At 40.0% G+C, this 22,913-nt stretch overlaps 1 non-coding gene across 1 annotated transcript; it reads right to left on the bottom strand.

Moving 5' to 3' along the window:
• Positions 1 to 16,624: 16,624 nt before the first annotated feature.
• On the bottom strand, positions 16,625 to 16,697 carry TRNAN-AUU (transfer RNA asparagine (anticodon AUU)). The gene has a single exon. It is a non-coding gene; the product is annotated as a tRNA-Asn (tRNA).
• Positions 16,698 to 22,913: the final 6,216 nt, after the last annotated feature.

Below are 22,913 nucleotides of genomic sequence, written 5' to 3'. Positions count from 1 at the left end.
AATTCATTAACATTTTACTTCTCTCCATAGTCCCTCTTAAACTCAATGCCAGCCTGAGGGGTTCATCTTGACAATTCTCCCAAAAGCCCCCAGTCAGCCCCTAATCTGTTTCATACTGTTTCGTACTGTTCTACAGAGTAGCTTTCTCTTGGGCAGAAATCTGGGCTCTGCCTTTTACCCAAAATGGGCTGATCAAAGGCCATTTTCACAAGCATGTCAGTCCTTAAAGACCAAAACTTCCGTATATTGTGTGCCATGTGCCCTACTTCAAACAGGGTGTTACTCCCTACCACCACCAAAGGACAGGGAAGAGAGACTTGTTAAACTCTTATCATGGCCCTTCATTTCCTAGTATATGGTATCCCAACCTCTATCTTGTCACTGTCACCTGGCTGAATGACCCAAACTCTTCTCCAGTGAGGAGGTGTCCAGTGCTAAGTGAAACACATGGTTTCTTCTGTTAGGAAATTTCAATTCTGTCAATACAGATTGGTAAGTTTTATTAGTATTTAACCAAAGTTTACCTAATGCCTTACCAAAGAGCAATTTATTGGTTGATTGGGCACATATATTGTGTATGTAAAGTGCATCAGTGTGGCAACATTAATTATATCTAACCTGTACAGACTGATCTATACACCCACTTAACCATCATCTAGATGAAGATACAGAACACTTCAGCATCTCATAAGGTTCTCTTTCCCAATGCCCACCTTCTTAAACATCATATAAATGGAATCACAGTTTGTATTCTTTTGCATCTGCTTTTGTTTCCCTCAATACAATATGAAGTTCATCAGTGTTGCTGGATATAAGAGGAATTTATTCTTACTGCTTTTCAGCTCCTGATTTTTTAAAAAGACAGTGCCTGAAATCTCTTCTTCAATCCCCAGACTTTATAAATATAAAATGGACCCAGAATATTCTTATATTCACATGGATAGTGTTCCTTTATTGTCAAACATTGATGCCTGTCCTCCACAGAGTTGGAATGATGTACACTCATAAAACCACAATTTATATTTAGATATTTTGGTTAATATATTTTTACCAACTCATGTAATCTGGATGGAATTTGAGTTTGTGTTTTGATCATACAAATCCTGATGATATTAATGTAAAATAGGCTTAAAGCAATTTACTCCTTTCTCATGGATTGTTGAAAGTTAATGAAAATACTTTTAAACTAAAATGAACCATATTTCTTCAAGTTTCCTGCCCCCCATTTCAAAGCTGAAGATACTCTATGTTTGCCTTTGCAATATGGTGAAAAATTAGCTTGAATTTAATAGATGGCTGCCTCCTTAAGCCTGGATGGATTTTAAGAGCAGTGGATAGTTACTAGAAAGAAAAGGGTCTGCAGGTAGGGATTTGTGGCTTTTTTTTTTTTAAAGATTTTATTTATTTATTTAATTGACAGAGAGAGAGACAGCGAGAGAGGGAACACAAGCAGGGGGAGGGTCAGAGGGAGAAGCAGACTTCCCGGCGAGCAGGGAGCCCGATGCGGGGCTCAATCCCAGGACCCCGAGATCATGACCTGAGCTGAAGGCAGTCGCTTAACCAACTGAGCCACCCAGGCGCCCCGGGATTTGTGGCTTTGTCAGGCAAGCACAGTGAGGCATCCCATAAATGTGTGAAACAGACTACCTCAAAGATTGTCTGTCAGGAGCAGCCCTGACTTAGCTTGGCCATGAACTAGTTTGACTAAATGTGGAAGAAGAATCTAGAGCATCTAGGTTTTTGTTTTGTTTTGTTTTTTGGTAGTGGGCCCCAGAATCAGAAATCCAAATGAAGAGAGCACATGAATGTTTCAGTGGTGATCTGATGAGTCAAAATTCAGTGTCAAAGAAGTAGATGTGGTTCAAATATGAGAAATTTGCAAATTGTGCAAGAACAAAGCTTTGTACAATGTTTGGATCTGCTATCAGAGATAGTTTAATTCCTGACAGCTGTGGAAGCTAGGGAAGATTCTCCTTGATAAGCACACTCACCCAGGATTTGTAGTGGAGGATTAATCAACAAAAGGCCAGTGAATTCATATGCAGCTTAAGTGAACAAACAGAATTTCCTATAATCAAAAATGTATGATATAGGTGAACAAATAAAAATTTATTTAATAATCATGCGTTACATATGCAATGAAATTATAGCAAGTTACGTGATGAAAGATCACATTTACAAGTTTCAGATAAGTCAGACTGATACCTCTTGGAACACTTCATTTCTTATTAACTCTTAGTAAAAGGAGGGAAATTCACTGGGATGCACTGGGCTGCAAGTAACAAAAGACCCTGACTCAAACTGGTTTAAATGATAAGAAAATTTAATATTTCACAGATAAAGAAGTCCAAAGGAAGAGTATGCTACAACCATGACACATTATTGTTCTGGCTTCGTTTTCTGGTGAGTCTTTTGTTACACTTTCTTGCCATTGGCCTTTTCCTCAGGTTTGCTAAGAGTAAAATGACTACTGCAGTTCCAACTCTTATCAGCACAGCAGTGTCCAACAGAAAGAGCCACTTCTACCAGTGTCCTCTTTTCAGTCGGGGAAATTTTCCAGAACCCCCCAGAACATCTCATGTCCTATTGTCCATACTTGGGATCCCTGCTCAGGCCTAAATCATTCACTGGCAAAGGAAAAGAGCCACTGTTACTGGCTCAGACCAAAGGGAATTCAATCCTGGAGGAGGAAAAGGGTCATGATCCCTTGGGTTAGTGAAGAGAGAGATGAATACCTGAATGAAACTAGTATTTTGCCTGAAAGGAGAGAGTAATGGATGTTGAGTGGAAAACCAACAATGTTTGCTATAGTCCACCACTTTGAGTGCCCAATATCTCTCCATACTTAAAAGGTGTTCATGCCTTTATTGAAATTATTCACGTATTCCCTAACAGGAAGTAACCTCATCAGGTTACTACATCCAAGTCCAGGATTGCTGGAAAATGTAGTTTTAATACTATTATTATTTAGACATGGTAAGAGTGCCATCAAAGAAATCATTTATTGCACTCACAATTCCAAGAAAGAGAGTACATCATGCCATGATGGCTACATGGAGAAGCACTTGGGTTAGTCATGAGGCAGATGGAAAGGGAAACTGTGGGCAAGAGGTTTTATTGTGGTTTCTGCAAGAAGAAATGGGTGAGGCAGGTGAACAGGTTTAGGATTGGCTAGTTTAAATAATTTAGTGGGGCAAAGAGGCTTCCCCTACTTGCCTGGTACCTGGCCTTAGGGTGTTTAGGATGGGTACATAGTGGCCCAGAGCATGAGAACCCCACAAGGGAAGTGGTTGGGGTGTAGACTCTGGATTTATTGACTTGTATTTAAAAATTACACCTTAGGGAGGATTCCTCCTGGGGGGGAATGGAGAAGGTGACAAGGGAGGCAGTTGGCTAAGGCAAGGTAACTCAGGCATATTACTGGGTTGTCCAGAAACAGGTGTGTCTGGCCTATGCATGCAGGGCAGACGTTAAAGCATCAAGTTTACAGAAGCTAGAAACATGATTCATACAAATGTTCATTTGTCTCCTCTGATCCATAACTGTGTTTGCTCTTCATGGTTCAGCAATAGACTACATTGGGAAAGGGCAAGAGCAGAAAACCACTCCTGGTCACTTCCCCATAACTCATATCTTATCCAAACTACACAGGGATGGTGAGATTCCCGCCTGGGACAGAGGTAAATTCCTCTCAGTCAATGAGGCTGACCCTATTTACATTCTCTTCAGGGAATGCCCTTCATCATGTCTTTCATGATCCCTGGTTCTGCCTCTTGGAATAATCTCCCAGTTTATTTTTTCTATGGTCATATCTGAAATAGGCATTTGAAAGATGTATTTCCTCAGTACTGAGTAGCAGTATGTTAATTCAAGTTCAGAAGTCTGAGATTGCTAATTCCACATTTTAGCATTTGCTACTGACAACACCCTACTTGCTGGTAATGAATTTTGAACTCTTTTGGTTGTAGCTAACTGAAATCAGCTTTGAAGGTTTACCTCACTGAAGTATTCACTGGGATGTTTTTAAAAATATTGCTTACAGAATTTCTGAGGAAGCTGGAGAATAAGCAGCCAGACGTAAAGCCCTAAACCACATCAAAGTTCTGGCCAAGTTAGGACATCACATAACACTGCCAGTGTTACCAATTACCAGATGCCTCGACTTAACGTCATCTCACGTATCACTGAAAAGAGCTACCATAGCATCACCATTGTCCCCAGAAACTATCTTGCTGCAACTGCCATTGCTTTCACAGGTGGTTGTCTACCATCCCTGCTTCTATAAATCACTAGAACCCGTTCAAATTTTGGGAAGGGTACTTCTAGTTGGCTCATGCTTGGTCATATGCCCATACTTGACTGCAAAGAAAGCTAGAAAAGTGATTATCTGGAACTTTCAATTCTTAAAATGGGAGACTGTTTCTGCATCCTATCAAGACTTACAAGGTCAAAAATTCCCCAAACATAGAATGGGGTTCAGATGCTGGGCAGCCAAAAGAATGACAAAAGTTCATTAGAATTTTTAACTACAGTAACAAGGATCATATCATGTATAGTTTAATTTTAAAGACCTTTGCCCTACCCGGCTAATCTCCAAAAATGCTCTTTGTTCTTGGTACTTTTGTGCTCGTAGGAATTTAAATAGTCTCTAAACAACTTTTCCTTATCTTTCTGAGAAGACACTTTCAGCACAGTATTTAAATTCTCCAAACATTAAATAAAATTTTAACTTATATTTTATAACTGAAGCTAACCTAAGAAATTGAAGTCTATAATTTCTAACTTTCACAATATGGAGGCTTTATTCATATCTGTTTTCCTTTGTTCAAAGGTCTCTTACAATGTTCCAGTTTCATGATTTAATTTCATTGGGATTAAATTTGAAGAACTCAAAATAATATAATCAACCAGTTACAATTAAATAAGATAACCAATACTGATTTTTCCCCAAGAGCATTTTCTGGTTGCCAGAGCTTGCTCTGAGGATGAGAGGGGGTACATTAGAAGTACTCAAGCTTTTAATGGCTCCTTAGAGCAGTTCTCAATCAATGACATATGGGAGTTGGTAGATACTTACCTCTGCTTCTTCATCCCATAGTTGGAATAATGCTGAGAAATGTTCTTGCACTTCCCTATTTCCCTATTGCTAGTTCCTGGAACCACCTCTCGGACTACTGACTTTCACATTCTTGTCTTAGTGTCAGTTTCTGGAGGAGGAGAAAGACCCAATATGAGCCATTAACTGAATCAAGTTACTTATGACACTCAGTTGTATCAATTCTGGATGAAAGCAGAAGATTGAATTTACTAGAATACTAGTTTGTTTGCCATCTCCTCTCTCCCTCTTTCCCCTTCTCTTTCAGGCAGACTATACCATGGATTGAGGTGGGTGTTAGCACCCCATTTTATAGATGGAGAAACTGACACCAGAAGAATTTAACTATCTTTTCTAAAGTCATCCTGCTAATGAGGGTCCCATTGTCAATTTGAACTCAGGTTCATCTAATTCTTTCTACTACACCATAATGTCTGCTGATGTAAAGACTATCTTAGGCATGCATTAATATAGGTTCTCTCCTGTGTCACTGCTATTTTTTCACAGTATTATCATTTTGCAGAAAAGCCTTTGCCAAGATTATTCAATGCTTTTAGCAAAAACCATATATAAAGTAACCACCTACTCTCCATCACTATTGATGGGAGTTTATATTAGTATACCTTTCGAAAACAGTGTGATATTAATCAGTCTTAAATACATATAATTAGAAATCAGTATATTTTTAAATTTTTGTCAAAGTACTCATGTACAGAATTTAAGCTTCAAATAGTTCTAAAAAGTTTATAATGAAAAACAGTAGGGGCACCTGGGTGGCTCAGTTGTTAGGCGTCTGCCTTCGGCTCGGGTCATGGTCCCAGGGTTCTGGGATTGAGCCCTGCGTCGGGCTCCCTGCTCGGCGGGGAGCCTGCTTCTCCCTCTCCCACTCCCCGTGTTTTTGTTCCTTCTCTCGCTGTGTCTCTCTCTGTAAAATAGATGGGATCTTTAAAAAACAACAACAACAAAAACAAACAAACAAAAAAGAAAAACAGTAGCAACCTTGTTCTAATCCTCCCTTCTTCCAGACCTGCTGTCCAGAGGCAACCACTTCAAATTTTTTAGCTATTTCTTTTATATTTATGACACATGTCTAAATAAATGCTAGTGCTACTATTTCTTGGTTTCCCAACTTTAGATATTATCAACTAACATTATCAGCCTGCACTCTTCTATGCTGGGTCCACACTTATAGGATATCAGGCTTCCTCTCATTTTGCTAAGGAACATCTTCAAATAACTTCTTATTTTATTTATTTACTTATTCATTCATTCATTCATTCATTCATTCATTTATCTTAAAGAGAGAGCACATGAATTGGGGGTGGGGTGGGGAGGGAGAGGAACAAGGAGAGGGAATCTTGGGCAGACTCTGCCTGCCACTGGGCTAGATCTCACAACCTGAGATCATGAACCGAGCCAAAACCAAGAGTGGGTCGCTTAACTGATTGAACCACCCAGGCACCCTTCAAATAACTTTTGTTATAACTTCATAATATGTAACTTCATAGTAGGTTAATATTTTTAGTCCATGTATATGTAAAAGATCTTCATTTTATCCTTATATTTGAGTTATAGTTTGACTGGGTAGAGAATTCAAGGTTAAAAACCAGTTTCCTTCTGAATTTCGAAGGCGTTTCTCCCTTGCCTTCTCATATTCACTGTTTTTTGTGACACTACATGCCCTTGAGACAGTAGCTCCTTTTCTTTTCCTTTCTGAAAGCTTTTGGATCTCCTTTTTATCCTAGGTATTCTAAAATTTCTTGATTTGTGCCCTGACATGTGTATCTTTAAAAATATGCTGAGCACTTATGGGATCTTTTAAACCTGGAGACGTGAGCTTTTCAGTTATAGGATATTTTTCTTGTTACTTCTTTGATAATTTCCTCCCCACTATGCCTTATCCTCTACTATCTCTCTAAGGTTATTAAATATATAAGTTTTCTTCCATTTCCAGCATAGTTTCCTTTCTTTCCAAGTACTCCTTTCTATTTTTTTTTCCTATTTACTTTTCCTTCTGTCTTATGTTCGTGATTTTCTTCAAATGTCTGGTGATTCTTGACTCTTCCACTAACATGCGCTAAAAAGTATTTTTTTGGTGGAATTTGCTAACTATGGGCTTCACTTTAAAATGGTGTGGTTGAGAGTAGGCTGTTTCTTTAGGAAACCCAAATACCCTCACCTGCAAAGAAATCTTCCCAAGAATAATACTCCTTGGAGGGAGACTGACAAGTTTCCTGGAGTTCTCAGAGCAGGTTGAAAAAGATCGAAGTATTCAATAAGCAGATGTTCACTTAATACTAGTGTTTTTAGCTTCACATTTCACTCTACCCTCCAACCATAAGTTGGAGCCATTCTGATTCAATTTCCTCACATGATCAATTTATAATTTCCTATTAGATAGAAGAGTTACCTTTCTGATGGAGGAATTGGAGATGAAGCTGCTCCATTTAAAGACTTCCAACTAATCATTGTTTTCAACCCTATGTTGCCCTCTGCTTTCTATGATACCTGTTGCCTCCTAATGCTAAACTTCTCAGGCAGAGGCAAATCAGCTTGGTTCTTACCTTTTCTTGGCCAAGGCAGTTACTACCTCTCCATTGGATCATTTGTGAGTCTATTTCTATTGTCTATTTTTCCTCTTGGTCCCATTTTTTGGTATGTTTGGTAATTTTTAAATGAATGCCAGATATTTAATATGAAAAATTATAGACTCTGAATGATCTTATTTCCTCCAGAAAGAATTTTTTCGTAGATTTGGTTAGAATATAGATTAGGAGTAGATCACCTTAAGCCAGTTAGGGGCTGAATTTCAAGACTGAGTTTCAGTCTTTATAAGGTATAACCTATTTCTTTTTAATACTATTTCTTAGGGTGTAACCCTGCACATGTGTTATACTTAAATTTAAATTTTTTACTTTAAAAAGTGTGTTGAATGATTTTAACAAATAAATCAGATAATGAGAGTTTTGTAAACATATGTTTTTCAAACTGCATATTTACTTCCCAGGAGTAAGAGGAAATGTATGATGTTGTGGGAATATGGTGTTTAGCTAAGGATCAACATGCTACTTCATTTTAGAGAACAAATTCTATGCAGACAGGGACAAGAAAAATGATTATTTTTTTATTAAAACAAATTTCAATGCATTAATGATAGAACACAGTATTTCCATTGATTCTTATACTAGATCATAAAATAATTTTTCACTTCTAGTGAACTCTTTCAGCTTATGCACCCCAGGATCATTCTCCTCAAACTTAAATGGGGAAGTTTGAGAAGCAGTGATTGCATCTAATTTGCTTCTTCTTCCTTCCTTGTTGCCACAATGGCCAGGAAATTCAGAACATAACATCGTAGACATTCAATAACAATCAGTCCCCTTCATTTATTTATCCATTTAAACACTCTTATTCATAACTTCTGATTCAATTATTCATCTTTTGTATATGTTTATTTTGTTTTTTCTTATCTTCATTTATCGAACACACCTTTTTTTTGAGAGAGAGAGCGCACTCCAGCAGGGTGAGAAGGGCAGGGGGAGAGGGAGAGAGAATCTTAAGCAGGCTCCATGCCCAGCACAGAAACCCATGCAGGGCTCTATCTTGAAACCCTGAGATCATGACCTGAGCTGAAACCAAGAGTCGGACGCTTAACCAGCTGAGCCAGCCAGGCACCCCTATCAAACACACTTTTATGTGCATTTATTGCCTGCTTCTTTATAGACTTTTTGGGTAGACTGGGGCATAAACTATATCTGTGTATCTATCTATCTATCTATCATCTATCTACTTATTGCATTATTTTATTCATTGCCTTTTTTTTTGTAAGCTAACTTTGAGTTTTTCTTTAAAGACAGTGACATGATTTGTCAATTTTGTGTGGCACTTTTATTTAAATCACTGATCTTATATAAAGAGGTTAGATAATGAATATAAGAGACATTACTGTTTCTTAGGCTCTTCAAATGGAATTATTATATTGCTGTACTTTAAAATATGTAAAGCATCTTAAAATACAGGGAAAACCATGAGTTGTATGCATTTGGCCATAGGAAATTGGTATTTCTTTTAGTTTTCCTTATGTAAACTTTTTTTTAAAGATTTTATTTATTTATTCATGAGAGACAGAGAGAGAGAGAGAGGGAAACAGAAAGAGAGAGAGAGGCAGAGGGAGAAGCAGGCTCCCAGGGAGCAGGGAGCCCGATGCGGAACTCGATCCCAGGACCCTGGGACGACGACCCCAGCTGAAGGCAGCCGCCTAACCATCTGAGCCACTCAGGCGCCCATCCTTATGTAAATTTTTCCGGAGGCAAAAACAACCCAACGTTTCTTATGGATATTTTTAGAAGCATTTATATGGAGGGACTACATGATATCAAGATGATGTAAAAACATTTTTGTAAAGCAAGAATATCCTATCATGTCCCCTGAGTGAGAGAAGGTTTATGTCACTCAAACTCATAAAAATATTTTTGCTATCTTATTACCTCCATACCGAAGAACTTATTCGGCTCATTTGACTTTGGATCCACAGTCACACAGCCAAGAAGGGGCAGAGCTGGAATTTAAGTCTCTACTGTCTGACTATTGAGACTCTGATTTTAACTACTGTGCTGGTACTGAGAAAATTTAATAAGTCATTAGACCTAGGAATAAACTCGGAAATTTAATTTACTAGCCTTATGTAGAAACTTTTTTTCTGTTGATTGTGCCAGATTTCCAGCCCAAAATGCATCATCATATATTAAGATTCTTCTACTACACAGAGCAATCATTCAGTTATATCTTTCCATACAGCATTAAGGAAGAAACCATTCAGCCTCTCAGAGAGTGTGTGGTGAGCTTGAATTTGTTAAAAATCTTCCCATCCTTACACTAGCATTAAGAATTGGCATCAACAGAATTTGACTGCAACATCTTATAAAACTGCCTGACTTCTTTATTAACTTATATTAAAATGATCTATTTGCTTATTCAGAAAACATTTATTGAAGCCTGCTATGTTCCAGGCACCATCAAGGATACAGAATAGACAAGGTCTCAGCTCTCATGGAGCTCACTTTCTAGAAGGGAGAGGCAGATCATAAACAAACAAACAAAAATGTTGTAAACATCTTGCGGAGAACTAAAACTGGGGATGTAAAAGCGAAATGGTGGAGAGGGGCTTTGTCACTGCTCATAGACCCTTAAGACTCTTCATTTTAGATAATGGTTTTCTTCCCTTGGAGAAAACTCAGCGAGCACAAAGTCTTCCTTAAACTTATCATGGTACCTTTAATAATTGATCCAGGACTCTTTCTGCTATTGATGGGTAGAAAGGTCTGCAACCATCTCCTCAAGGGGTTGGTTTTGTTGGGATAAATAGCTTTACCATTTGTAATATCCTTCTAAGGATTGGATTGAGAACGGTTTCTGGAGGAACCCAGAGGTAGAAAGAGAACACAGAGATAACTTCCAGCTTTGACCTTGGGCATGCTCTGCGCTTAGAGCTTTGGTGATATCCCCCATAAAGGAGGAAAATAGGGTGACCCAACTCAAATGCCTATTATTAGAATTTAATGCACACATATCCTTAGGATATATTGCTCCTTGTATTCATTTGCTAAAGTTTCTGTAACAAAGTACACCAAATTGGGTGGCTGAAACAACAGAAGTTTATTGTCTTAAAGTTCTGGAGACTAGAAGTTTGGAAATCAAGATGTCAGGATTGGCTCCTTCTAAGGGTCGTGAGGGAAGAGTCTGTTCTTGGTCTCTTTCCCTGTGTCTCTTTACCTCATCTTCCCTTTATGCAACTATCTGTGTCCAAATTTTCCCCTTTTATAAGGACACTGGTCATACTGGATTAAAAGCCCAGCCTACAATCGTATGACCTCAACTTAACTATGTATCAATTCTATTTCAAAATAAGGTCACATTCTGAGACACTGGGAGTTGGGACTTCAACATATGAATTTTGGGGCGACACAATTCAATCCATAACCCAGCCACAGAGAACTTTGTGCTACATATGATAATTGCATAATATTTAACATATTTTCCAAAGTATTAATGAAAAAGACCCTCTTTCCAATTAAATATTTACTCAAAATGTTATGCAGTTTAAATACACCAACTTGTAGGCAGAATATCCAGTCATGGGGAGCTTGAGAGGACAAAAACCCTCCCTCTAAATTGAAGAACTAAGAAAATTAACGTGGTAGATGAATGTGACACTAGCACACGGTGAGGTAAGTTTTATTTTCTCTCTGCAATGTGTCCATCATATTAACTTTCATGGTCAAGGTGCCTGAAGCTCTTGCAGCATGCAGTTTCTCTTCTCACAGGGCTCCCTGCCTTTGGTAGACTTCTGTTACCCCTATGTAAATAGTGGTCCTGGTCCCAGCCAAAGCTTTCCATGTTAATTAGTTCCCATGAACTGAGTATAAATTTGTGGATATGATGGCCGATTAATTTTTATTTCTTCTTTTTACCTTCATTGACTTTTTAGATATTCTTTGAACCCAGAACTATACATCTAATCTTGATCTCACATGTAATCATCACAGTATAAGCAATTTTGGTATAATTTTGGGAATAAAACCCTTTCTTTCAGGATAATGGAAACAAAGCACAGGTTAAGGACTTTGGCCCTTTCTTACCTAATCTTTACCTTACAGGATTCCCCTTAATCACTTGGTCAGGGACCCCCTTCATCACCATCTTTTTTCTTCAGAATGACAATAGCTTCATTTTTTTTTCCTGGTTGCATACATATAGTCCATACTTCTTGTAAAAAGTTCATAAAATATAGATATAAAGGCACAATAGTTACCTTTTAAAAATATCTCCTTCCAAGCCTTTTCTGTACACATATACATATGCATGCATTTTACAAAATGGTGCCATCGGTGCGCACTGTGTAATCATCTCTTTACACAGAAAAATGTAGTATGAACGTATTTCTTTGTGGGCAAGTAGAGCTTCATATTATCATCTTAATAGCTTCATGGTATTCCTGGTGTAGATATGACATAATGTATGTAATAGATTGACCCTCCGATCTTGATCCATGACATTTCCAGAAATTTTCCAGATTTCATACCAATCTTTACTTATTTCTTAGGGGCCAGCCTTTTTTGGTTCAAATTGCAAGTTTTAGCAATAAAAATAGAAACCCAGGGCACTGATGCCTGAGACATAACTCCTGTCAGGTCACATCCTGTGCACCGTGCCACCATTTTTCCACTGTGAAACGTTCCTTGAACAGAGGCTCGAAATAGCACTCCCTCTTTTTAGCATGCCAGCCTCTCACTTGCGTTATCTGGCCCTCCCAAGCGGCCAGCAAGAATTCTCAACTAGTGGGCCTCGGAGTCCCTCTGTCCCTGTGCCAGACCAGACTTAGCAGTCAGGGCCTAACGTCGGGGAGCTGCAGGCAGTTGGACCTTTGGGACAGCAAGTGGGAATGTAGACACATGGAGCCGGCCAGCTCCCTGTCTCCACCCCTGACAAGAGATCCTGGTGTCATGCATAGTAGTGTTCCGAGTTGGGGATAAAAGGTCAGAGGTACAGGCTTATGGTGTGCTCTGAACCCGACCTAGCCAGCTCCCATTTTGTACTTGCTGCTACCTACAGATTATAGAGCAAATATAGGGAGATTATAGATTTCTCAATTCTCTAATTTTCAGCAGACATAGTATAACTTAGTAAAAGAGCATGGGCTTCAGAATCAGTCTTAAGTTTAAGACTAGATCTGCCACTTATTATCCATGAGATAAGGAACTCAAAGAACACTTGAGTAAATGTGTTGAAGGTATGTCTGTGAATTTCAGTTTCCCCAGCTGTAAAAAGGGGATGATGATAGTACCACTTCACCAGGTTGTTGCGAGGACATTTGATGAATGCACAAGTGGCGTATAGAAGGTGTTTCATAAATTAGAGCTGCCACTTTATTATTCTCAGAAGAAAAAATAAGAGTTCTTCTTACTAGAATCAGTTTTAAATGCCCTTGATCAATTTACTTGTTCAACAAATAGTTATTAAATAGGTACAGTGATCATGCTGTTCCTTTGCTAAAGCATAAAATCCCATTTAGAATAAAATGCAAATTTCTTATCTTGGCCCACATGACCCTGCATGACCTGGCTCCTTCTTGCATCTCCAACCTCAGCTTAGCTCTCCCCTTACCCCCTTATGCTCCACAGATTGTCAGTTCCTAGGACCAGCTAAGCTCTTTTCTACCTCAGGCCTTTGCATGTTCTGTTCTCTCCATTTGGAATGCCATCTCCTAGGCTCTTTGGATGACAGGCTTCGCCTCATCCTTCATGTATCAGCCTGAAGGTCACCTTCTCAGCGAAGTTATCCCTATGCCTAATGACCAACATTTATCCCCTAGCCCAGCATCTTATTTATTTCCTTCCTACTACTTTTTACAATGTGTTTATTATTTCTGTTTATATGCTTACCTGTTTATGGTCTGTCTCTCCCACTGGAACACAAGCCCCATGAAGGCAGGAACCTCCTCTTTTAACCATGTTTGCTCTTCACTGCCTAGGACTGCACCTGTCACATAAAAGGCACTTGATAATTTGTTATAATGAAGAATGAACGAATGAATATTTATTGTTTGAAAACCTTCAGGAATAGAAATCCTGAACCTCAGGTTGGCACATTCTAGAGCAGATATATTTTGATGTGAAAAATTATTTTTATGTTGGGATACACTTTGTAAAAAAAAATTCCAGTATAATTAATGTACAGTGTCGTATTAGTTTCAGGTGTGCAATATAGTGATTCAACAATTCCATACATTATTCGGTGCTCATCAAGATAAATGTACTCTTAATCTCCTTCACCTGTTTCACCCATCCCCTTGGGATACACTTTAAGAAATGGATGGAATGTGACCTCGGGAGGAGAAGGGACAGTCTGTGTCCTTTAGGAGACAAGCAAGGAGGAGGACATTCCAGCAGCAGAGAATTTGGAAAACTCATTTTTATTCAGGGACATGAAAAGTTGCTTCTCCACCATTCTTTAAGTAAGGGTTCATGGTGAAGAGGATGGGCTTTGGGGCCAGGAGCCTGGATTCACATCCCTGCCCCACCACTTATTAACTGTATGACTGTGGATAAGTCAGATGATGACTCCAAGTCCATTTGAGTGAGAAATGGCCCCCTGAGTCTACTACAGAGTAAATGCTCAGTACATGTTAGTTAATTATCCTTTTATCTGCTAAAAAGATTCTTTTAGGCATATGATTCCAAGTTTAAGATACACCAGTCATGGGGTGCCTGGATGGCTCAGTTGGTTAAGTGTCTGACTCTTTTGGTTTTGGCTTAGGTTGTGATCTCATGGGTCATGGCATCATGCCCCGTGTTGGGCTCCACACTCAGCAGGAGGTCTGCTTGAAGGTTCTCTTCCTCTGCCCCTCCCCCCACTCTGGTGTGCGCACTCTCTCTCTCCCAAATAAATAAATAAATCTTAAAAAATAAAATAAGATATACCAGCAGCAAACGCTGAGCACAGGGCTGGGTAGGTCAGAGATGCCTAAAAGCGAGGGTGCAGCACAGCAGAGTGCAGTGGTTCCCAGACTGGAGTATGCACCCAGCTTGGTTAGGGCGCTGGCGAAAACGGAGCAGGCTGTGCCCCTCCACCAGTTGCTGATTCAGGAGGTCTGGTGGGGCCTGAGAATTTGCATTTCTACCAAGTCTCCAGGTGATGCTGCTGCTGCTGCTGGTCCAGGGACGATACTTTGAGAATGACTGACTAGTTAGATTCACCAGCTCCGGTGCCAGGCGGGCTGTATTCAAGTCCCAACTATCTCATTTCGCTTAGCTATGTGATCTCGACTGCTTCATACCTCTGGCCTCCGTTTTCTTATCTGCAAGTGGAGATAATAATAGAGGCTTCCTCTAGAAGTTGCTATGAGGTTTAAATGAGGCCTTACATATCATATAGAAGTATTCAATATACATATAATCCATACTTCTTTTTTTTTTAAAGATTTTATTTATTTATTTGAGAGAGAGAGAGAATGAGAGATAGAGAGCACGAGAGGGAAGAGGGTCAGAGGGAGAAGCAGACTCCCTGCCGAGCAGGGAGCCCGATGTGGGACTCGATCCTGGGACTCCAGGATCGTGACCTGAGCTGAAGGCAGTCGCTTAACCAACTGAGCCACCCAGGTGCCCTAATCCATACTTCTTGTATGGACTGTTTGATTATTGTTCAATTGCTGTTTGTCATTTGTTAACGAAAATCAATTATAATGAATTTATAACAGTGCTACCTAACAGAACTTTCTGAGATGATGGGAATATTCTATTCTGGCGTGTCCCTTTCAGTAGCTACTAACCGCATGTGGCTGTTGAGCATTTGAAATGTGGCTAACACAACTGAAGCACTGACTGTTTAATGTTTAATTAATTTTGATTAATTTAAATTTAAATAGACACATGTAGCTAGAAAAGCACAAATTTACAGTTACAGCTCCTCCCCCAGCCCGGGGCAGAGCCTCCTTGTGGCAGCTACATGAAAAGAAAGAAATGAAACTAATTTTAATCATGTCTTGATGAACCCTGTCTAAAATATCATTTCAACATGTAATCAGTAGAAACACTTAATGAAATATATGTGCTTCATACTAAGTCTTCAAAATCTAGCGTATAGCACATCTCAGTTCTTACTGACCACATTTCATGTGCTCAACAGCCCCATGAACTAGTGGGCGCCATATTGGGCAGTGTGGGTACTCTGCAGCCAGAGTACCTGGGGATGTAATCTTAGGAAAGTTACATAACCTCTGTGTTTCAGTTTGCTCATCTATAAGCTGGGAAAAATGATAGTCCCTACTTAACTCAGAATTGTTATGTGGATTAAATGAGCGCTTAGAACATTGCCTGACACAGAGTTGGTGCTCAGTAAATGTTACCTTTTCTTATCATCAGATATTCATTTAATCACATCCTTATAATGATCAAAGCAAACTTTCAATAAGGTCCAGCTCTGAGCTTTCCAAATAGGGACTATATGTCTGACATTTTGCGAAGATAATCATATGCCACTCCAGAATTCCTATCTCACGTCAAACAAAGACTATCAGGGGGAGTTTGGTCTTGAGCTATACTTTCACAAAGATGGGTAACCTGTAACTCAACAAAGTTCCTTATATTATGATTTTTTAAGTTCCTTATACTATTAAGTCTGCAAATAAATTTTCTTTTCCCATTTGTGGAATAGCCCATAAGGAATAGCATGGAGGACATTAGGAGAAGGAAGGGAAAAGTGAAGGGGGGGAAATCGGAGGGAGAGATGAACCATGGAGAGGCTATGGACTCTGAGAAACAAACTGAGGGTTTTAGAGGGGAGGGGGGTGGGGGGATGGGTTAGCCCAGTGATGGGTATTAAGGAGGGCAGGTACTGCATGGAGCACTGGGTGTTATACGAAAACAATGAATCGTGGATCACTACATGAAAAACTAATGATGTATTGTATCTAACATACATAATAAAATAAAATAAAATAAAATAAATAAATTTTTTTTCAAGTAGGCTCTATGCCCAACATGGGGCTTGAACCAATGACCCCAAGATCAATAGTCATACGCTCTACCAACTGAGCCAGCCAGACACCACTACAAATAGATTCTTATTGAATTTTCCAAATAAGCAATATCATATTTTTATTGGGATATAAAATTAAGCTCACAGCTATAGAATTATCCCAGCTTGCTTTCTGGTGATCTCTTAAGAGACTAAAACCATGATTCACTATAGCAGAAGACAGCACTTGCCTTCTTGAAACTACAGCTTATAGCTACAAATCCATATTAATATCACAGGATATATTTGAGGGCCTAAGTACCATGATATATTAATTATTACCTGGAGCTCTTTTATGACAGGTTTTGAACAAACAATGGAGTAATTCTACAACAGTTGTTTTGGGCCACTTAAAAATATATTTTTGATGACTAAATCTTAATTCTTTCATTCATTTACCTATACAGTCATTCAACTCTCCATTTATTCAGCAAATACGTATTGAGGGCTTACTATGGGTCAGAAATTTTGCTAGGTACTGAGGAGTCAAAAGGAAGCAGAACATACAGTCCCTGTCCCCATGAGCTTACAGTCCAGGGGGGATAGAAATGTTAACCAAATAGTCACACAAATAAAATTGCCAACTGACATAATTGCTATTGAGAAGAGAAAGGATTGCTTTGAGAGCCTATGAGGAAGGCATTTGATTTGGTCAGGGAAGTTGCTGATAGGGCTGAGAGTTGGACAAGTAGGAGTGAACCAAGTAGACAGAGCAGGGAACTGCATCCTAGACAGAGGGAACAGCATTAGTAGAAGTCCTGGGGTGGCAGGGGCACAGTGAGGGACAGAGACTGAAACAGTGAGGGCAGGCTGGCTGAGCTTTAGCTCGAAGTAGGTAGGGCCAAACATCTTTATATTTACATAAAGAACATTGGGAAGCTGTCACTGGGTCTCCAAACCTTAGGGATGCTTTTCTTTGCTGGGTCAAGCCTCACTTTGATTCTTTGTAATTATGATGAAATAAAATGTCAGGACACCAAGACATAGAGACGAGGCAAAGGGCTACGCATGGTCTTTATTTCTTATCAAGTGCAACCTAAAATAACAGCCAATCCAACTCCTACGTCTGGTCCTCCCTTTAGCTGCTCTTCTTCAGTTATCCAACCAATTCTGAGCCTTAGTCTCATGTTTCTCTCAGTGTTTAGCAGAGCATATGATAGAGGCATTTTGATCACAGCTTATATGTGAACCCCTGAAGAAACCAACTGTTCCAGAAAAAGAAGTGCAGCTCTTACATATTTTAAGTCTCACCAAAGAATCTCCATTCTGGGTAAGAGCAGAGGAAAGACATGATCAGATTTGTCTTTTGAAAAAAAAAAAAAGAGCTAGAGGGGTGCCTGGCTGGGTCAGTTGGAAGAGCATGTGACTCTTGGTCTCAGGGTTGTGAGTTTGAGTCCCATGTTGGGTGTAGAGATTACTTAAATTAAAAAAAAAGAAAAGAGAAGATAATTAGATAACAAGGTGAGCAAAGGGTGGGGGTAGGTGGGTTAGAGAAGGCTAAGAGAGGATGCAGGGAGATAAGAACACTTGCTATCAGCCACGCAAGAGGTGAAGTCAAATGTGAAGACAAGTAGATGGATCTGAAAGACAGAAGGTAAAACCAACTGGGCTTAGAGATGCAATGGATATAGAAAGTAGGAGAGAGGGAGATGTCAGGATAACTCCTGGAATTTTAAGCAGTATAACTGGATGGATGGCTATATACCCTTCCTCAAGATATGGAGCACAGAGAGAACAAGATTTGAGGGGAGAAACACCCTGAGTGCAATTTTTGACTTGTGGAGTTGGTGATGCCTCAAAGATATCCAAGAGAAGAGGTAGTGTAAGCAGTGGATGTTAAGGTCTGGGACTAGACACACACATTTTCCAAGATGCTTGGTGGATATTTTCAGTCTAGAAGCTCAAATACTTCAGTCTGTGAAATGTTCTCGAATTATTTCTTTGAGGCTTTCCTTGCCTTCATTTTCTCTGTTCTTTCTTATTATAACTGTTATTATTCAGGTGTTACATTTGCTCTATTTTTCTTCTTTTTTTCTTTTTGACATATTGTCTGGAAGATTTCTTCAAACTTGGCATCCAACATTTCTATTGAGTGTCAGAGGAAAAGGAGTAAGTGTAGGCTGAGCCTCACAAGGAGATACCTAAAAATTACCACACAAAACTGCCTAGTGGTTAACACTGCTGTAGACTGAATGATTGCATCACCACCAAATGCCTTATGTTGAAACCTATTTTTCAAGTCACCTTTGCAAACTCCTACAACAGAGTCCTGAAAATATGGTGAGGAAAACCACTGTAGTCCCTTCCCTAGGCAGAGGGACCCTACATAACTCTGTGTGCCTCAGTTTCCTCATCTGTCAAAGGAGAGGAACAATAGTACCTATCTCAGAGAGCTGTTGCATAAAGTAAATCAATCAATACATGTAAAATGTCTATACATGTAGAATAGTTTCTGTATATTTTGATCACTAAAAAAGTGTTAGTGATGCCTTTACCATTATTATCAATACTATTATATGAGAGCTGAGTGGCTGGTAGGAGATATTGCTGGTCTCGTGTTCTCTTGGGATGGTATCAGAGAGAATGAATTGGTCTTTGAGAGTTCCTGATCTGTCTGGGATGGACAAATGTGCTACAGTGTCCTTTCTGTACCTCCCAGAGACTCATGTGGACCTCAAACACAGCTCTTGAGACTTTTTTAGGGTACACAGAGTTACTGGGCAGACTGAAGATTCCTTGAGATTCTAACCACCAACCATTTAAACCTATCAATCCAAAAGATAATACCCTCCACCTTTTCAAGGAGCCCAAAGTAGATGGGATTTTTTATCCATCCCTGCATCATAATACCAAGAGGACAAACTGAAGCAAAGGTGGCACGACCGTGATAGGGTAAGTGACATTGTTGATGCCGCAAAGCACAATCTCACAAAAAAAGCCCCGGTCCGATTTTTATTTAAAGAATGTTAGGCCTTGCTATTCCTGGAGCCGATCCATTTGCCCAGCAACCCTTGCCCCTTGCCCCTCACCCAGGGTATGATTTATGCATGACTGAAAGCACACCAGCTAATTCTCTTTGAGCCTGAACCTCTCCCCAGCTTGCCATTGGAAGATGGTTTATGGGCACAGAGCTCATCTCTGGAATGCTGAAAGAGCTAAATATTTGCCCCGTGGGCACTGCACCAAAGGCGGACCCAGCTTTTTAGCTTTGATGGTTGCTTCAAGGTAGGATTTTGCCAATCTATCTCACCGCACGCTTAACCATGGAGACAGACCTCTCGGTTTTGGGGAGGCAAGCCAATTCGCAAATTCCTTTACCTAAACTGAATCAATTCTCCCGGATGGCCCCAACTTCCTGATTCCAAGTGTAATCCCTTCACGTTACTCCTGTTAGTTAACTATGACTAGGGAGGTGTCAAAGAGTTTCAGATAAAAATCTGAATTAATTTTGAAGTGAAAGATTCTCTTCATTGAGTTTGAGAAGGTACATTCCTTTCAGCGGCAGGTGGTGTATTTTCATATGTATATAAAAGTATTCTCTGGAAACGTCAATCCTACAGATCTGGGGGCAGGACGTAAGGTAGATTTAACCAATTGGGGGATATTTTTCATGCCATCTCAAAGTAACTCACAGATGCCTAACAGCTGCAGCTGTCCCGGCCCCTTGCGATGGCATTGCTCTATGACTCAGAGGGATGTTTATGCCAGAGAATGCTGCCACTGCAACACTACCCCAGAGATGCCCCGGGAGAAAATAATTTGGAAAATAAGTGAGAGAGGAAGGTCCTTGGGCAGATTTAGTCAAACCCAGCTCCATATGTAAGTACAAATAGCAGTATATGGGGAGGCAGAAAATGCATAGGCTTTGGAGTCAGACAGACCCAGCCATAATTCTTAGCTCTGGCATTTTATATTCAACCAGTCAGTTACTAATGCATTCACCCACTCATTCAACTAATATTTATTGAGGATCTACTATGTGCCAGATACTATGCTCAATGCTGAGATAAAAAAAAAAAGATAAGCAGGACTAGCTACATAATTTGTGAGGTCAGTAAAAAAGGAGAATGCAGGTCCCCTTGTTCAAAAAGCATTAAGAATTTCAAGATGGTGACCTCAGAGCATTAAACCAAGCATGGGGTCCTTCTGAGCATGGGGACTGTGTGACTACATTACATGAAGCTAGTTCTTATGATAAGCCTTAGGAAATGAGCATTTGTACTCATGGAGCTAAATCCTGGAAAGAAATCCATTAATCACACCAATTAAATGAAAATCATGACTATAAGGACATCTGAAGGACAGGAGAATGGTGCCATGCCTGGAAGAGGGGGTGTATCAGTCAGCTCAGGCTGCCACCACAAAATACCACAGACTGGGCAGCTTTAACAGGAGAGATCTGTTATAGTTCTGGAGGCCGGAAGTCCATGATCAGCATGTCAGCATGGTCAGGTTCTGGTGAAAGCTCTCTTCCTGGCTTGCACATGGCCACCTTCTCTGTGTCCTCACATGGCTCTGGTCTCTTCCTCTTCTTAAAAAGACACAAATCCCATCATGGGGTCCCAACTCTTATGACCTCATCCAAACCTAATTATGTCCCAATACCCTATCTCCAAATACCATCACATTGGACATTAAGGCTTCAATATATGAATTTTAGAGGGACACAAATGTCAGTCCACAAGGGGGTTTGATTAGTCAAGGAGACCAGGAAAGCCCTTCACCAAGGAACTGATGCTTAGAATGAAATTTGAGTGATAAGTAGGCACTAACCAGCAAAAATGAGAGCTGACCTGTGAAGGACTCCCACCTTTCCAGAGCCAGTGAAGAGCTTGCAAAGGAGAAAAAGGAGCAAATATTAACATAGGAGGAAACTAGAAAAGGCATGAGTCATGGGAGCCAAGGGAAGGAAGTGTTTCAGGAAGCACAGAAAGCCTATGTGGGTGATCCTGGCAAGTGGTCTCATGTATCAACACAGGGACATACTCCCGAAGGTTTAGTGGGATTATTGGCACACATCATTTTTTATTCCTTCCTGGTAATTGTCTCTATTCAAAGCAGGTTCATCTTTTCCCAAACAGGTGGCCCAGTTATCAATCTTGGTGCATATTTCAGAGAGGTAATTGAGGCACAGAAAATCCAAGTTTAAGAGACTTCTAGGAGTGAAATAACAATCTTCTAGGGACAGACATGTGAATATACATGGTATGAAGCCACAAGGCACCACCTCCAACTCCAACCCCAACTCCCCACTCTTCATCTCATTTACTAGATTCTATGCTCCCTGTGCTTTCCAGTTCCAGAATGTAGCACCTTTTTTCCCACCCCTTAACCCTTGCAGTGCTGTTGCTCTCCATTTCCATTCTCAGGCATGGCTCAGGACTGTCACTCATTCTTAAGACCACAGTTTACTAATGCTTCCTTAGAAAGCTTCCCTTCCCCAAGCCTCTCTCTGTTTTCCCCTTTTATGCTATCACAAATGTAATATGTAAATAAATAACAAATATAAAATAGAATTATTCTTATAGCCCCTGTTCTTTGCTTGGTACCATATATCTCACTTATGCCTCTACTTGTTAAGGAAGGTGTCTTATTTCACCATCAACCCCTGGCAGGCAGGTATGTGTTCACCATGGTTGATCAATTACCTACCACACTGAACCTACCACATTACTAAATAAATGAACATAAAAATGTGTTCATCACAAGCCAAGGGAGCCCAACGTGATGCTCTTGCTCAAGCCTGACTTAGAGAGGAAAACGTTCTTGAAAATTACTTAAGCTTCATTTATAGTCACTTCCACAAGCCCCTCTCCAATTCTGCCACACTCCCATCCCCATAGCAACCCACATATTCAAAGAGAAATTTTCTGAAGCTTGTACTCTGACTCTTCATTTTGTTAATGTGTGTGTGTGTGTGTGTGTGTGTGTGTGTGTGTGTGTGTGTGTAGAAGGGAGTCCTTACAATCCATTGAACAGGATGTGGGGTCAAGACCAACACTGTGCTCTGAGATCTCCTGTGACTGAGGATTTACTTATCAGTCAGGTTGGGTTCCTAATTGGGAGATGGGGCTGGGGTAGAGTTGCGGTAAGGGATGTAAACACTTGGGATTGGTTATGGAAACATGTCTCAAGTTAGACGTGTTCATGCCAAATTCCTAGCAAAGAATGGGAAAAGGAGCAGATTCCAAGTTTTCTGCCTCTTTGAGTTCACTCCAACACCACCTGAATATTAGACCTCCTT

The sequence above is a fragment of the Callorhinus ursinus genome, unplaced genomic scaffold, assembly GCF_003265705.2.
Source record: "Callorhinus ursinus isolate GAN/ISIS: 27379988/994484 unplaced genomic scaffold, GSC_fseal_2.0 scaffold14, whole genome shotgun sequence".
Taxonomy (NCBI): Eukaryota; Metazoa; Chordata; class Mammalia; order Carnivora; family Otariidae; genus Callorhinus; species Callorhinus ursinus.
This window is presented reverse-complemented; position numbering and strand designations above follow the sequence as displayed.